Below are 16,588 nucleotides of genomic sequence, written 5' to 3'. Positions count from 1 at the left end.
GCAGGGGGGTCTGCGTGGTGTGCCCCACGCATCTGGACACGATGAGAACGGCCATGACAGGCGGGGGAGTTATTCAAGGGCCCGGGGCTACACTCCTCGTGGCCAGGTGTCAGCGTCTGATTACAGCGCTGCGACACACAACACTTGCCATGTCCCAAACCGAGCAGGAACACCAGCCCTTCTCTCAAGAGGCATGCCGAGTATTAGCTGCTAGTTAGTACCCCAGCTGCTGAGGTCTTTTTTATTTATCTTCATAGCTAACGTGTCTCTTGATTAGTACTAAATTGTCCTTAAATTCACGAAGTTCCTGTAAAACGACGTGCCTTTTCCTTCTCTGATTTACCCCCTTTTACATCCTGCCTTGCTATTTATTGTTAGGCCATTCAGCTGCGCCTATGAACAATGGGGAATAACTGTGAGCGCTGTACAAGGCTGAGGTCTGTCTCGGGAGTTTGTGTCATATACATAGTTTGTCGATGGGTGGCGTCTCATGGACAGACGGACTGAGACACGTACTCCATGCCCCGGCTCCTGCAGAGAGCGACCCCCTGCCCTCCTGGTGCCCGTGAATACCAGCTGGAGGTCTGGTTGCCCCTTCAGAGGAGCCCCTCCAGCACCCTTGCAGGCCCCGGTCCTTTCTCTGGGGTCGCCCATGCCCTCTTGGCACCATAAATACCAGCTACAGGACACCAGGGGCGCTCTCATCACCCAAGCACTCACGCGACCCTCTCTCCTGCCAAGCTAGCCCCGGCCTCTAGGCGCCTGTGGTCATAAGACCAGCAGTCGGAGAAAGGGGTCGGTCTTGGTTCAACTGCTAAATCTGGGATGAGAGCACTAAATTTTCTAGCTCCCCGAGGGGGAGGGGGGTCATCAGTGGAATCTCTGCAATACAATCTCTGTATTCACCATGTGGGATGTAGCGCCCAGAAGACCATAGCGTACATGCGGAGTATACATATAGGCTGTAGCATAAAACAAGCGGAAACGCAGCGTGGTCTTTGGGTGGGAAGTGCAGCTGAATAACACCCAGCGCCCTCACCACCACAAGTCTGTATCTCAAATAAATGAAGCCAGCACACCCGGCCTCTTCCCACCCATCTCAAGGCGCTACACTCAAGAGCTGCTCTCTTCTGCAGCTGGGTGTTCAGATCTCCGAAGGAGACATGGGTTCTAACCCCTCTTCTAACACATCTGTATTTTTCCCACTGTAATTATTCTTCCCACCTGATGAGGTATTTGAGTTGCTTCTGGTGAAGAAGGGACTCGGACCTCTCTGAAAGTACCAGTCTTTGGTGGCCTGGGAAAGCGCTTGGGGGAGGGGGTTGAGCCCCGCTGCCATCGGCGCCCTTCTAAGGTACACATCGCTGTGTAAAGCTGTGTTGTGAGAGACAGACACGAGGCAAAGTGCAGGAGGTGTATTATTTTTCCAATCTTCAGTAACGTAGGTGAAAAAGTGGAAATGTTGATGAAAAATGTGAATAAGCCTTAAAAACATCACGCCCAACGTGGGGCTCGAACCCACGACCCTGAGATTAAGAGTCTCATGCTCTACCGACTGAGCTAGCCAGGCACATAGGAGCTTATCCACTGGCCCCAGTTGTGCCTCCTGTGATGGATCAGTGGGGGGGGGGGGGGTGGAGGGGTCACAGGGTCTATTTCACAGCCTCTGCCTTCACTCCTTCCTCTGTCTCACTCTCTGCCTCTCGCTCTGCCCCACTCTCATGGTCCAATCTCCCGTGCTGGACCCACTGCCAGTCTCTGTGCTCCCCTCTGCCTCTCTCTGCCTCTTCACTTGAATAGAAATATTCAGAAGCAGCCCATGTATGCCTCCCCACACGTGTCATCCCTTACACCCCCTGGCAGCTTTGCACCTGAGCAGGAGGTTCAATCCATGGATGTGTCTGTCAATCAACAAGAGCATCTCAGTTACATTTCCTTCTGCATTCTGAGGCATGACGAGCACAGACTGCCACAGAGAGACTGTGAAGGGTAGACTGAGCCTGTAGCGCCTCACATCCTGGCTACAGTGAGCTACAACAGATGAAGAGAATGAAGGGACAACTGGGTAACACAGTCACACTGCACGTGTGAGCCCCAGGCAAGGGCTGCATCAGAAGGGCAGACTGGCACAGTGCAAAGAGCTGCACAAGGTAGAAGTATGATAGACACAGACTGGCACACGGCAGTCTGGTGCAGTGCAAACTGCTGCAGCACTGATGTGAAGCACCACAGACTGCCACAGGACAGATATGATGTATGGCAGGTACAGACTGGCCCACGGCATACTGGCATAGCGCAGAGACTCATGGTGGGGTAGGATTATCACAGGTACAGACTGGCACAGTGCAAAGAGCTACACCAAGGCTGTGTAGAAGTATCACAGGTATAGACTGGCACAATGCAAAGAGCAACAGCATTGATATGAAGCACCACAGGTAAAGGCTGGCACAGGGCAGACTAGTACAATTCAAAGTGCTGCAGCAGTGATGTGAAGCATCACAGACTGCCACAGTGCAGAACCACAGGACAGATGTGACGTGTGACAAGTACAGACTGGCGAGGGGCAGACTGATGCAGTGGTGAGTGCAACACCATGGCAGTGAACAAATATCATGAGTAGAGACTTGTGCAGTGCAGATGGCACAATGTAGAGAGCTACAGCGCTGATTGAAGTGTCACAGGTACGGACTGGCACAATGCAGAGAGCTAAGGCAGGACTGTGTGGCCCTGTGCATCCATTCTGTGTACTACAGACCGGCTGTGGCGATGCAGAGAGCCACACGGCTTGGGTGCGAGACCACATTAGTAATACTATAGAGGTTACACTGTGACAGCTGGGCTGTGGGATCCCTCAGGGTCAGGGTGCAAAGGACAGACTTGGTCAATGCGGAGAGCTGCGGCCTGATGGTGCAGTAAGACAGACAGTCACTGGTTAGTACAGTCTGTGCTGATAAACGAAGCTTTGGCCTTGTTGTTATGTCCAGTACATACTGGGCTGATACAGGGAACTATGGTCTGGCCGTGATGTCCCACACAGTGCTGGGATTGGAAACATTCACTCCAGCAGCCCATCATTTGGGGGTCAAGGTGTGGAAGAGGAAAGGTGTGGAGTCATGGCCGGTAGAGCTCGAAAAACAGAGTCTCACAGTCAACTTATACATTGTGTTTTAAATCTGCTCAAAGAAATTGGCAACAAGGATAGATGTGACAGCACATCTGCTCTAGTTTACTTACTTGGTCACAAAGAGGCTGCATTTAAAAATATCTTCAAGGCACCTGCTGCAAAGATCTTTGTGTGCCCAGCAATTTTGAGGGCATTATAATGTCTACAAGCATGGACGATATGGGATTCCTACAATTTATAACCCTTGTTTTATGCAACTTTTCCTGTACATTTGTTTTCACATATGTACAGTGTTTTGCAATTCTATCTGAGCACTATGATACCCTACACTGAGATAAGTAGCGCTATAAAATAATTAAATACAAAAATAAGTTAGTAGGTGCCATTTAAATCACTATTTATGTATTACTCATACACACAGATCTTTCATACTTACAGTTCAAGCACATCTCTACATGGGGCAGTGAACAAGGTAAAAAAAGCAGCCTCTAAGTCATAGTTTCTCCACTTTACTTGTAAGTGATAAGTTGTGTGCCTTTGTTTTGTTTCCTTCCATTGCATCTAGGTGTTAGGCTGCAGATCGCCCCCAGACCAGTGGTACTCAGGCAAAAGAAAGGTTGATGACTCTTTTATTCAGCCCTTGGTTTTGGGCTCAGTTGGAAGGGAAAACAAGTATTTGCAATGCAATTGGTCTCGCAGTTCTGAAAGTTAGAGCTCTTGGTGTTGAAAATGGCATTTTTTAAAACTTTTTTGTATGCAGTGGAGTGATGATATTTGCATATTGGTATTGCCATTTCTATGGCCCTGCAGCACTGGAGAACCAGAAAATGGGAAATAGGGAGGGGAGACAAGATTAATATGCTGGCTGTGAAAAAAATAATAACTAGCAACAACCTGGAAAACTAAACACTCATACAGAATGCAAGATTTAAGTAAAGCATGTGAAATGTAAGCAGGAACAACATAGTTACATTAACCCTCTTACACCTCTAATATGCTGGCTGAAAAAACCTGCAACAATTACTGTTCTAATGTGCATGAAGCAGGGAAAGGGTGTGTTAGAAATGGGGTCTTTGGTTGGCAGTCAGGTTACCCCCTGTCCAAGCAAAAGCCCTCACTCCAGTCAGGGTAAGTCACACACAATCCAAGATTATCCTGTGCCCACCCTCTGGTAGCTTGGCACGAGCAGTCAGGCTTAACTTAGAAGGCAATGTGTAAAGTATTTGTGCAATACATCATACAATACCACCATATAGCACCACAAAAATACACCACACAGTGTTTAGAAAAATATATAATATTTATCAGGATAATTGTAGAGATATCACTGGAAAGTGATATAAAATGTCTTAAGTCTTTAAAAAGCAAACAAAGTCTCTTTCAAGCGCAAAGTACCTGGTTTGGAGTGGAAAATCTCCTCAGAGGGCCACAGGAGAAGAGATACGTGGAAAAAGGGTGTGTGCGTCGATTTCTCCCCAGCACACACGGACTTGCGTTGTTATTTTTCACGCGGGGAAGTCGTGCGTCGTTTTCCGGCGCGCGGGCAGTCTCTTTCTGTGGATCGCGGGGATTACCAGATGTCCCGGGTCTGTGCGTGGATTTTCTTGCTTGTTTTCTGGCTGCGCGTTGTTCTGCGGGGCTGCGCGTCGAAATTACGATCTCACGGCAGGCGTCGCGTCGATTTCTCCTCTAGAGGTCGGGCGGCGTTGTCCTTGCGAAGCCGTGCGTCGAAGTTCCGGTCGTCCCGAAGGCGTTGCGTTGATCAGCGTCGGTGTGCGGCGTTTTTCTCGCCGCGGAACAAGCTGTGCGTCGAAATTTTCGGCGCACGGAGCGTACAAGTGAAAAAGAGAAGTCTTTTTGGTCCTGAGACTTCAGGGAACAGGAGGCAAGCTCTATCCAAGCCCTTGGAGAGCACTTTCACAGCCAGACAAGAGTTCAGCAAGGCAGCAGGCCAACAGCAAGGCAGCAGTCCTTTGTAGAAAGCAGACAGGTGAGTCCTTTGAGCAGCCAGGCAGTTCTTCTTGGCAGGATGTAGTTTCTGGTTCAGGTTTCTTCTCCAGCAAGTGTCTGATGAGGTAGGGCAGAGGTCCTGTTTTATACCCAAATGTGCCTTTGAAGTGGGGGAGACTTCAAAGAGTGGCTAAGAAGTGCACCAGGTCCCCTTTCAGTTCAATCCTGTCTGCCAGGGTCCCAGTAGGGGGTGTGGCAGTCCTTTGTGTGAGAGCAGGCCCTCCACCCTCCCAGCCCAGGAAGACCCATTCAAAATGCAGATGTATACAAGTGAGGCTGAGTACCCTGTGTTTCGGGTGTGTCTGAGTGAATGCAGAAGGAGTTGTCAACTAAGCCCAGCCAGACGTGGATTGTAAGGCACAGAAAGATTTAAGTGCAAAGAAATGCTCACTTTCTAAAAGTGGCATTTCTAGAATAGTAATATTAAATCCAACTTCACCATTCAGCAGGATTTTATATTACCATTCTGGCCATACTAAATATGACCTTCCTACTCCTTTCAGATCAGCAGCTACCACTTCAATACTGTATGAGGGCAGCCCCAATGTTAGCCTATGAAGGGAGCAGGCCTCACAGTAGTGCAAAAACGAATTTAGGAGTTTTACACTACCAGGACATGTAAACTACACAGGTACATGTCCTGCCTTTCACCCACACAGCACCCTGCTCTAGGGGTTACCTAGGGCACACATTAGGGGTGACTTATATGTGGAGAAAGGGGAGATTTAGGCTTGGCAAGTACTTTTAAATGCCAAGTCGAGGTGACAGTGAAACTGCACACCCAGGCCTTGCAATGGCAGGCCTGAGACAAGGAAAAGGGGCTACTTAAGTGGGTGGCACAACCAGTGCTGCAGGCCCACTAGTAGCATTTAATCTACCGGCCCTATGCACATAGAGTGCACATTACTAGGGACTTATAAGTAAATTAATAGTCCAATCAGGTAGGATTCAAGGTTATCATGTTTTAAGGGAGAGAGCATATGCACTTTAGCACTGGTTAGCAGTGGTAAAGTGCGCAGAGTCTAAAAGCCAGCAAAAACAGTGTCCAAAAAGTGGAGGGAGGCAGGCAAAAAGTTAGGGGTGACCACCCTAAGGCTGTCAGGTCTAACCGGGTGCAGTACCACATGCTGCCACTAGATGTCCCTTGGGACCTCTTTTAGCCACATAAGGTACTGCACCCTGCAATGTTGAATTCAACACAATGTGAAGGGTGACGCACATTTTGAGAAAAGTTTTACACTGCGCATTCAGGTTTTGAGGGAGGGGAGACGAGTAATATGCTGTTTGAAAAAAAAACAAGTACAAGGTCACGCTATATGAAACTTCATGAAGTCATGTAAAGCACTCTTTCGATCAAGTTCACGCTATATGATACTTCACGTCCTCATGTAAAGCACTCAGACACCACAAAGAAACAGGGGTATGTCCAAAACAAGGAAGAGGAAGAAACAACATATGGTCACTGTTGGAACTATCCCTTTTCGCAGGGTCATCCTGAGACATTTTGCCTCCCTCCTCCTAGTTTTCTGACCTCTTTTTGTTGGCTTTAGGACTCTGAGCACTTTATCGCTGCTGATCAGTTCTAAAGTGCATGTGCTCTCCCTTCTAAATTTGGTTTAATTGGCTTTCACTGGATTGGCACACTTAATTTACCTGTAAGTCCCTTGTAAAGTGGTATCTTCAATAGCCATGGCCTGTACATTAAATGTACATTAAATGCTACTAGTGGGCCTGAAGCACAGCTTGCACCACCCACAGAAACAGTCTTTCCAACCTGTCTCAGGCCTGCCACCGCGGAGCCTGCGTGCGCAGTTTACTGCCACATTGACTTGGCAAGTCCAACTACTTGCCAATGCCTAAACTCCCTTTTTACCACACCTAAGTCACCCCTAAGGAAGGCCCTAGATAGCTCTGTGTGCAGGGTGCTGTGTCTGTAAAAGGTAGGGCATATGTCTTTATGTACTAGATGTCCTATTTGGTTTCTCACTACTGTGAGTGCTGCTTCTCTTATAGGATTGCATTGGAAATACCCTGACATGTGCCTTAGTGTGATTGTCCCATCTGTGAGGGGTGGCGTAGGCATGTTTGGCATGGTTGGACTGGTAATGAGAAATGCTGCTTACTGGTGTCGGTGGATACCATGGTAGAAATGCCACTTTTAGAAAATGGGCATTTCTCTGTGCTTATAACTCTGGTTCATTTGCAGCTTGACTCCAATTCACATCTGCGGCAGAATGGTAGCTGGGCTTCGTGCATAGTTTTCAGACAGCTATTACACAGGAAAGGTGGAAGTGTAAGAGGAGTACATCTGCATACTGAATGGTTTTCCTGGGCTGGGAGAGGGAGAAGCGAGGCACACTTACAATTGTAAAGGGTGTGCCCTGGCCTCATACAAAGGGCTTGTTTACCCCCTACTGATATCTGGAGCTAGTGCTGGAGGAGAAAGGGGACATTCCTCCCTGTCCCCCTTTGTGGAAGCTGTGCAAAATGAGTATAAGTACAGGGGGTTGTCCCCTATATTTTTAGACACTAATGGACACTGTGTGGACTTGGAACCAGATGCTGCTGGAGGGGGCCAGTGATGCTGCAAGGAACCGCCACAAGACTGACTTGATGTGCTTACCTGGGGTCTGCTAAGCCCCAGAGGGACCACCACTTACCCTCCAAGCACCCTGGTGAGCTGACCTGCTGTTTGCCCTCTGCCCTGTGTTCCCCCAGTGATCTCCACGGGCTGGGTGGAGTGCCCCCCTGCTCCCCTTCATCTCTGTGGCTGGGTGATGCTTCCTCTAGTTGGGCACAAGTGGAGTGTCCTGTGTGCACGAGAAGCATGTGGACAGCACCCCGGGGCATCAGCACGTAAAGAGCACTTGCATCTTTGCCCAGAGTGCCCCCTCATTTAGACCAAGCTCGGAGAAATCGCTTCACTTGTTTTATTTGCAGGGCACAAAGAGTGCTGTTTTTTTTAGGTCGAGCATAGCAGCGCAAGCGCTGTTTTTCTGATGTGTCGGTATGTATCTGGGCTTTTAACCACGCCCACTGCACGCCCATTACTATCACTCGTTCATGGGCTTGCCTTTAAAAAATTATTTTCTTTTCGTTGGTAACTGCTTTACATTTGTCCATCCTTAGGGCCTTTTTCTTACCTCCTTGGGAACGGACCCTGTTACATGGATAATTGCACGTTTGCCGATAATTTTGACTGCAAGCAAACTTCTTTTTCCTTTTGTGTGTCTCCTTCACGCTCACAGCGACACTTTGAATCGGCTCGCTTTTGTCAACTGTTTTACTTTTAATTTTCAGTGTGTGTGGCAAGAAAAGTCCAGTTAGTAATTTAAAACGCTAATGCCTCTAACTCAAGCAAATGTGAGACCCATTGCAATGCAAATGCTTGTTTCATTAGTTGTGCCAACTTTTTACATGTGGCTGGGGTGGCAGTGAGAGTGGAGTGCACCCAACCTCCTTCTGTGCTGATTGTTCTCTTGAGAGCGCGACTAAGCACAATTTGCTTGGTGCTCCCTGGGTACTGATGGACACTTACTTTTGTGTGGAGTCACTGGCGCGTCCCGTGCTGCAAGACTTACTGCAGGGGCTGAGGAGAGCAGAAAGTCCTGCTGGTCATGCAGGTGAGGAGGCCTCCCAGTTCCCAAGAGGACTTGAAGGCCTGGCTCTCTGTTAGGTGGCGACCTGAACCAGGAGGCATGCCCTACCCGCCGCATTGTTGGGGTTAGAGATGCGCAGTGTCCAAGGATGCGGGAAGCCACGCGCACCTCTGTGCCGTGCCGGACGGGAGGGAAGCCTTGACAGAGGCCCCCCCGCTGAGGGTTGCTTGTTGGAGGCAACCCCTGTGTGAGGAGTGGGGTCGACTCCTGCCTAGGGGGGCTGCCTTCTTTTCCATTTCCCCCTTCTGCAGCAGAAGTACCGGTGGCTACGGGGGCCTTGTTGGGTGAGAGTAAGCCCTTCGTTGTACCTTTTTGGCAGCACAGTGATATGGCTGGCAGAACAGGGAAGAAACCCTTGACGGAGGTCCTGTGCCTGCCCAGCCTCCTGGGGAACTACTGTGAACCTTACTGTAATAACCAGTGTACTTTCAGGATGTACATTGTCTGCGTACGGAGGGAGGGTAATGTTAGTATATGACATATGCCCTAAGGAAATGTTTTCATGATATGTGCATGTATCTTGATGATAATGCTGATCTGTCTTTGGGGAATGTTTCTTTCTATGTGCATTTATTCTAGTAACAATACTTACCTGACTACTGCTTGTATTGCAGAATACCAGTAACCTATATGTTTACCTCACTACTGCTTGCTTTTGCAGAGAACTACTAACCTGTGGGATGTTCTGACAACTGCTTGTGTAGCAGGGTATTACTAATTCATGTAGTGTTTGGTCTAATGATGTTTTGTGCAATACAGTACATTTTTATGTAACTTAATATGAAGTTTTCTTTGTGGTGTATTTATTGTGTCACGTGGGCTGCGGATGCTGTGCATAGGCTTTACACATTGCCTCTGGGATAAGCCTGACGGATCGTGCCAAGATACCAAGTGGGTGAGCAGAGGTTTTGTTGGGTGTGTAGCTTCCTCGCCCTAACTAGAGTGGTGTGTTCTGCCTGGCTGAGGTGCATACCATAGCCAACCAGAGACCTCGTTTCTAACAGCCATGCAACGTGAAGCACTGAGACAAAAATAAAAAATAGTGTGCCACACTAAGCTATATGGCCAGTCGTGGAATAATCCATGTAACAGGGTCAGTCTGCAAGGCGGTAACAAGGCAGCCTCAAGGCTGGACAAATGTGAAGCATTTCCCTACAAAATCAAGGGAATTTTGAGAGGCAGGACAAAGAACGAATGAAAGTGATGGCCCTGAGATCGGTGTGGTTAATGCCTTCAGATGTAGATCACAACATATTGAGAGACAATACTTGCGTGCTGCCCAAGCTCCACCTAAAAAAGAAAGTCCCCTCACCTCCTGCAGGGTAGCGTTCTGAAAGGAGAACAGACATTGTAAAGGTGGTACTGAATTGTGTTCCGGTGTCGGAAAATGACTAAAGGACAAATTCGACATACTTCCCTGGGCCCAGAAACAGCTGCTGGAACCGGGATCCAGTGGGATCACCCTACTTTCCAGCATTGGTCTAACAGGTAACACTGTAAACAAACTAGGGCCCGTATTTATACTTTTTTAGCGCCACATTTGCGTCGTTTTTTGACGCAAAAACGGCGCAGACTTGCAAAATACCATTGTATTTTGTAGGTTTGCGCCGTTTTGCGTCAAAAAGCGGCGCAAATGCGGCGCTAAAAAAAGTATAAATACGGGCCTAGGTCTTTACAGGGGACTGTAGCTGGTGGTGATGTCCAAAGGGAAACACTGTACAGCAGGGGTTCCCAACCATTTGATTTCTGTAGACCCCCACTTTATTATTACTGGAACCCAGACACCGCCAGTGAATCGTTATTGGAATCCAGGGACCTCCCACTGAGTCATTACTGAAAGCTGGGACTTCTGTTTAATTTTTTAAGCAGTCGTGGACCCCCTGAGGCGGCTTCGCGGACCCCCAGGGCTCCTCGGACCAGAGGTTGGAAACCACTGCTGTACAGCACAGCCTGGCCCAATACAGGGAACTAAGACCTGGGTGTAATCTCCCACGTGTAATGCTGTACAGTATAAGCTGGCCTGATGCAGGAAACTATGGCCTGGCTGTCATGTCCCACAGGCAATACTGTATAGTACAACCTGGTCCTAAACAGGGGACTTTGGCCGGGCTCAGGAAATACTGTAAACAACAAACTAGTCCAATACAGGAACTATGCCCTGGTTGTGATTTTCGCCAGGCAATACTGTAAAGGACAGACTGGCTGTCCATGCAGCTGTGGCCTGGTTGTGATGTGCTATAGGTAACATTGTAATGTACAGACTGTGCCCGTACAGGAAGCTGTGGCCCGGCTGTGATGTCGCACAGGTATTACTGTACAGTACAGACTGTGCCCGTACAGGGAGCTGTGGCCTGGCTGTGATGTTCCACAGGTATCATTGTACAGTACAGACTGTGCCCATACAGGGAGCTGTGGCCTGGCTGTGATGTTCCACAGGTATCACTGTACAGTACAGACTGGCAGTACAGGAAGCTGTGACCCGGCTGTGATGTCGCACAGGTATTACTGTACAGTACAGACTGTGCCCGTACAGGAAGCTGTGGCCCGGCTGTGATGTCGCACAGGTATTACTGTACAGTACAGACTGTGCCCATACAGGGAGCTGTGCCCTGGCTGTGATGTTCCACAGGTATCATTGTACAGTACAGACTGTGCCCGTACAGGAAGCTGTGGCCTGGCTGTGATGTCGCACATGTATTACTGTACAGTACAGACTGTGCCCATACAGGCAGCTGTGACCCGGCTGTGATGTCGCACATGTATTACTGTACAGTACAGACTGTGCCCGTACAGGCAGCTGTGACCCGGCTGAGATGTCCCACATGTATTACTGTACAGTACAGACTGTGCCCATACAGGCAGCTGTGGCCCGACTGAGAGGTCCCACTGGTATTACTGTACAGTACAGACTGTGCCCATCCAGGAATCTGTGGCCCGGCTGAATCCCTACAAGTACAAGCCTCAGAGAGGGGCACGTTTCCTGCGCTGCATTAAAAGGTGTCTGAAAACCGATGGTGTAAGAGACCTTACAACACCCCTGCCCCGCCCACCCCCTTCTTCTGCTGCTTCCGTCCTTTTCTTCCAGACCCCCATGGCAGGCGCCTCTGTGCTCCCACCTGCAGGGCTTCATTTTCAGGCCACGATTTCACTTTCCAGACATTTTGCTAGATTTATTTTAAAAACCCTCCCACCGCCCCCAGATGTTAACCCCACACAACTGAGATGTAAAGTAAACATGAGGTTGAGCATGTTATTGCTGACTCGGTGGCATAACAAAGCCCCCCGCAGCCCCCTCGGCTCAGTAGCCTGTAGGAGAGCTCCTGAGGGGGTGGGGTCCATGTACTTTGCAGGGTGCCCCCTCAGGATTCTGTGCTGACGTTGTTAGACACCACGCGCTAGATACGCGGAAGTGCTCCTGAAGTGCACCCCATTATCCCGCTTCAGGGGTCACCCATTGTGAAAGTCTGACCTAGAATGTTCTACCTCTGGGGCTGGGCCTGACCTAAGCCCTTCCTGGTGTCTGCTCTGCAGCATCAATTTCGTCTGTTCCTTAGTTCTCAGTGGTTGATGTCTGACGGAGAACTTCTCATTCCTGATGTCTTTTCTGGAACATTTCACGGGGATGTTCCGAAACGCTTCGCCCCCGGTGATGTTACAGAATGTTAAATTTGGAAAGTTGTAGTTCGATTTCCACATTGCTGGTGCCAGTTTTGTGATACCTCATCACTGGTGATGGCTATTCTGGGAAAGGCCCTTTCAGGTGTGGGTTGGGGGGGGGTGGGGGGCAGTTAATACCTAATGTTTGTTCCAGTCTTCTCAAGTGTGAATGCCAGTTGCAGAACAAAGCATCGCGGGGCGGCTCTTGCAAATCTGCTTCAGATGTCTGTCCTGGCACATTTAAATACTTCTGCAGCATACATGTCTCGAACGGCACATGTCAATGGCGGTGCCCTTACTGAGAAGTCAGTGCCAGATGTCTGCTGAAAAATACCTACGTCCCTGGGCCCATATCTATACTTTTTTAGCGCCGCATTTCCGTCATGTTTTGACGCAAAAGCGGCACAAATTTCTAAAAAAATGTATTTTGAAAGTTTGCGCCTCTTTTGCGTCAAAAAATGACGCAAAAGCGGCGCTAAAAAGTGTACATCTGGGCCCTGATGTCTGAATGCCTGGCCCATCAGACCCCGAATTAGACCCGTCTGGAACAGACACCGGAGATGTCAGTGAGATGATATTAAATCCCCGGTGTCTGTTCCAGACGGGTCTAATTCGGGGTCTGATGGGCCAGGCCTGGATTAGAAAGAGCAGTTACGAAGGGCACTGAGGTGCAGCCCTCAGTCCTGTGGCCTTTAGTATCTGGTAACTGCACCAGAAGCTTGTGCACAAGTGTGTAGATTTCACAATATTGTTGCAACTTGCTGCTGCTCGGATAAATGCCTTGGCTGACATGTCGTGCTATAAAGAAGCCCCGGGGTGGGCTGTAAAAGCCTAGTGGTGGGCATGTGATGTAGAAGGTTTAGCTGTTGCTTTCTGTTAAGTATTACACCCTTTGACTCCAGTCTGTAGTACAGTTTCCCTGGTGTTTGTGCTGCAGTGTGTTGTGATTAATGTCCAGTAGAGGGCGTGTTATGAACTCTTCCTGTAGCATGACATCATAATCACCCTCCAGAGCCGCGTTCCAAAGACCCCACATTGGTTGTCAGGATGGCCGAGCGGTCTAAGGCGCCAGACTCAAGAGCTGTCTCTTCCCCTCAGCTGGGTGTTCTGGTCTCCGATTGGAGGCGTGGGTTCAAATCCCACTTCTGACAAAGGGACACATTTTACCAATTTAAATTGAATTGCCCTCGGCGTCACAGCTCCTTTACTTCCTACTGCGGAGGATCAAGCACTGAGACCTCGCTAAAAAATACCACTTTTGTAAGTAACTAAGAAAGCGCCCAGAAGAGGCGGGGTTCAGCCAGCTTTCGATCAGCCCCTCCCACGGTTGAAAGGGCTGTGAAGGAGGAGGAGGCCCGTGTTCTGTGTGTGCTGCATGAGCCAGGGGAGGAGGCAAAATATAGAAGGTGATTTTTTCTGTCAACTCGGATAATATAGATAAAACACGAGAGTTTATAAAAAAAAATGTGAACATGGCTTAAAAAAAAAAATATCATTGCGCCCAACGTGGGGCTCGAACCCACGACCCTGAGATTAAGAGTCTCATACTCTACCGACTGAGCTAGCCGGGCTGCACAAGCATTGCCTTCCAGCCCTCATTCTGTGCCCTATGAGGAACCCGCGATTTTGGGCTGCCGAATTAAATTTTATTGTACACTCTTTGCTTTCACCCCTCCCTCTCTGCCACAGTCTCATTGACCAAGCAGCCATTGTATACCCCGCGTCACCCCTGGGAGCTTTGTGCCTGTGCAGTCAGTTCAAGGTATGTCTATCTGTCCATCAATTGGAGGATGTTGCTTTTCTTCGTTTCATTTCCATTTCCTTCTTTCACTGCATTCAGGGAAACGACAAGCACAGACTCCCACAGCCAGACTGTGAAGAGCAAACTGAGCCCATAGCGCCTCACTGGTGGCCTACAGTGAGCTACACCAGCTGAACAGAGTGAAGGTACCACTGGGTAACAGTCACAGGGCGCCTGTGAGGCCCTGGAACGGCCTGTCTCAGAAGGGTAGACTGGCGCAGTGCAAAGATCTGCACCAAGGCTGTGTAAAAGCATCACAGGTACAGACTGGCACAATGCAAAGAGCTACAGCACTGATATGAAGCGTCAGAGGCACAGACTAGCACAATGTAAAGAGCTACAGCATTGATGTGATGCATCACAGGTGCAGGCTGGTGCAGAGCAGACTGGTGCAATGCAAAGCCCTGCACCATGCAGGTGTAGAAGTATCAAAGGGGAAGACTGGTGCAGGTCAGACACGTGCGATGCAGAGAGCTACAGCACTGATGTGAAGTATCCCAGGAACAGAAGGCAGCAGGGTAGACTGGTGCAATGCAAAGAGCTACATGACTTCTAGCTTCTGAAAACAAGCATTGGTAAAGCCAAGAGTTCTCACCTTTGAGCCTTACCTGCTGAACCACACAGCCAGGCCTCTTCTCCCTGTATAGACACAGTCTGTCCTTTATAGTATTTGCTGGAGAGGAGGACAGCCAAGTCACAGCTCACTATGTGCAAAATCTGCCCTTGCCAGTGCTACCTTCAGAAACACGCAGTCAGGCCATGGCCCCCTCTATTGGTCTAATCTCACCTGTCTAGAATCACCTACCTGTAAGTCTCGACAGGATCGCAAGAGTTCCCTTTATTGGACCAGTCAGGTTGGACAGCATAGTCAGGCAATGCTGCCATTGGCCCAGCCTGCTTGTTACTTTTTTATCTGTATGTCTTTAAAGTATTTCCTGTCTGATGTCTAGCTATGTGTATTTTTCCAGTCAGTGGCCATCCACAGTCCTTACCTGGATGGCTGTATCGTCTTTCTGCCTGGGAAGGCACTAATGGGAGCTGGACTTAGCCCCGCCTCCTCTGGGCGCTTTTTAGGTCGAGAGCGCAAGAGCTTTTCTACCTGTTGTAATTATTCTGTGGGCTTTTAACCATGCCCATCTCACGCCCATCACTTTCACTCGTCCATGGGCTTTCCTTTCAAAAATCCCTTGAAGTCATTGGTAAATGCTTTACATTTGTCCCACCATGAGATGGTTTTGTTACCACCTTGCAGACTGACTATATTACATGGAATATTGCACGATTGCCAATATACTTCAGCGTGGGGGGAACTATTTTTAGGTCGAGTGAGCAAACGCTTTGACCTGTTGTAAGTATTGTGGGCTTTTAACCATGCCCACCGCACGCCCATCACTTTCAGACATTCGTGGGCTTGCCTTTCAAAAATCCTTTACCATCATTGGTAAATGGTTTACGTTTGTCCCTCATTGGGGTGGTTTTGTTACTGCTTTGCAGACTGCCCCTGTTACATGGATAATTTCATGATTGCGGATATGTTTGACTGCAAGCAAACTTCTTTTTCTCTTTGGGTCTTTGCTTCGTGCTCCTGCTGATGGTGGCCATGGCGCTTTGAATCGTATTGCTTATGTCAACTGATTTACTTTTCATTTTCAATTTATGGGGCAAGAAAAGTCCAGTTAGGAATTTATAACGCTAATAGCTCTAACTTGAGCAAATGCAAGACCCATTGCATTGCAAATGCTTGTTTTGTTGTGTCTCTCCCCTTCACGCTTATGCTCATAGCGGACATGGAGCTTTGAAGTTTCATACAGAGCAACCTCACCCAGCGATATTGAAGTGCCTTGAATGACTACTAGTTATGTCACAGTATTTCTTTTGTCTCTCCTTTGTGCTCCGTGGCAGCCATGCCGCTTTCTCTTTGAAGTTTCATCGAGTGCAAACTTGTTCTGTTTTGTGCTCGCTCTGGTTTTTCCTTTCCTGGCTATTTGAGTCAGACCCAGCACACGAATATTGCTAGTTCATTCACTGTTGTCAAACTCCTGCATTTGGTAGGATCTTATGAACAGTGATCAAGGTGTTAGGAATCGCCGAATAGTATGACATCAAAATCAGGTTATGTTAGTTTTCCATATGTCTTTGTATACTTCAATCTGATTCATGCTGGCTGTGCTATTCATTGCAGTCACTGCCACGCTTTGTACCATAAAAATCTGTTGAGGTGAACTTTTTGAGTTCCAAAAATATTACTCCCACAGTCTGGGTGCTCTTCCTTGGCTTGCGATCCTAAAATCTTGGTGCCCCTCCTTGAACAGCCTGGGTGCCTCTCCTTGTCATGCG

At 48.7% G+C, this 16,588-nt stretch overlaps 1 long non-coding RNA gene and 3 other non-coding genes across 4 annotated transcripts in view; 2 read left to right on the top strand and 2 right to left on the bottom strand.

Moving 5' to 3' along the window:
* The window catches only part of LOC138299255 (uncharacterized), a 223,612-nt gene that overhangs the window by 85,497 nt on the left and 121,527 nt on the right, over positions 1–16,588 (top strand). The window lies entirely within an intron of this gene.
* TRNAK-CUU (transfer RNA lysine (anticodon CUU)) lies at positions 1,498–1,570 on the bottom strand. The gene has a single exon. It is a non-coding gene; the product is annotated as a tRNA-Lys (tRNA).
* Positions 13,492–13,601, top strand: TRNAL-CAA (transfer RNA leucine (anticodon CAA)). The gene is made up of 2 exons: positions 13,492–13,529; positions 13,556–13,601. It is a non-coding gene; the product is annotated as a tRNA-Leu (tRNA).
* On the bottom strand, positions 13,949–14,021 carry TRNAK-CUU (transfer RNA lysine (anticodon CUU)). Its single transcript has one exon. It is a non-coding gene; the product is annotated as a tRNA-Lys (tRNA).

Source organism: Pleurodeles waltl, chromosome 6 (assembly GCF_031143425.1).
Source record: "Pleurodeles waltl isolate 20211129_DDA chromosome 6, aPleWal1.hap1.20221129, whole genome shotgun sequence".
In the NCBI taxonomy this organism is placed as follows: domain Eukaryota; kingdom Metazoa; phylum Chordata; class Amphibia; order Caudata; family Salamandridae; genus Pleurodeles; species Pleurodeles waltl.
Note: the sequence above shows the minus strand (reverse complement) of the source record. Positions and strands in the feature narration are given on the sequence as shown.